Source organism: Tachyglossus aculeatus, chromosome 8 (genome assembly GCF_015852505.1).
Source record: "Tachyglossus aculeatus isolate mTacAcu1 chromosome 8, mTacAcu1.pri, whole genome shotgun sequence".
Taxonomy (NCBI): Eukaryota; Metazoa; Chordata; class Mammalia; order Monotremata; family Tachyglossidae; genus Tachyglossus; species Tachyglossus aculeatus.
Genome location: NC_052073.1, coordinates 27,312,987 through 27,313,720, shown reverse-complemented (window position 1 = coordinate 27,313,720; position 734 = coordinate 27,312,987). Strand labels below are relative to the sequence as shown.

Genomic DNA, 734 nt, shown 5'->3' with positions numbered 1-734 from the left:
GGTGATGGCTGCTGAAAATCTCTGGTGTCTGTTTTGACTCTTGTCTTGTCTTAAGTGGTCGAGTCACTTCCGACCCATGGCGACTCAATGGACACATCTCTCCTAGAATGCCCCACCTCCATTTGCAGTCATTCTGGTGGTGTATCCATAGAGTTTTCTTGGTCAAAATCCAGAAGTGGTTTTCCAGTACCTCCTTCCACGCAATGAGCTTGAGTCTCCACCCTCGCCTCTGTCGCACAGGTAAGTTTTGACTTGTAGCAGATTGCCTTCCACTCACTAAACACTGCCCAAGCTAGGAATGGAACGGGTAGGTCTCTGCTTGACTCTACCTCCCGTAGTCGAGACTGGCAGAGTACTGGAAACTCTCCAGCTGCGACCCTGAGAGGGGGTTTTGATTCTTAGGTCCTTTCAATCCTGAAACCGGATTTCCCTATCAATCTGGGAGACAATGCGAAAGAGAGTTTTGGTGATTGAGACGATGTCCACTAGAAGTTAGATGAAAACCAGCTGTGCAATCAATTTAGTGTCTGAGCCCGACATGGCTGTTGACAGCTTAATTCTTGGTGCCCTGGTGGAGTAGGATAGAGACTGATACAAACGGGCCAGTGATGTGCGTAAATGAAAACTGAGCGGGGAGCAAGACGGTGGGAGGTAGTGGGTGGGGTAGAGAATGCTGGGCTCGATGGAGGGGATGGGAGTAGCCAGAGGAATTGGCTGAGGGTATTGCCATTCCA

General features: G+C 49.9%; 1 non-coding gene across 1 annotated transcript; it reads right to left on the bottom strand.

Moving 5' to 3' along the window:
• Positions 1-250: 250 nt before the first annotated feature.
• On the bottom strand, positions 251-388 carry LOC119931951. The gene has a single exon (XR_005452246.1). It is a non-coding gene; the product is annotated as a small nucleolar RNA SNORA7 (small nucleolar RNA).
• Between the last annotated feature and the right edge of the window lie 346 nt (positions 389-734).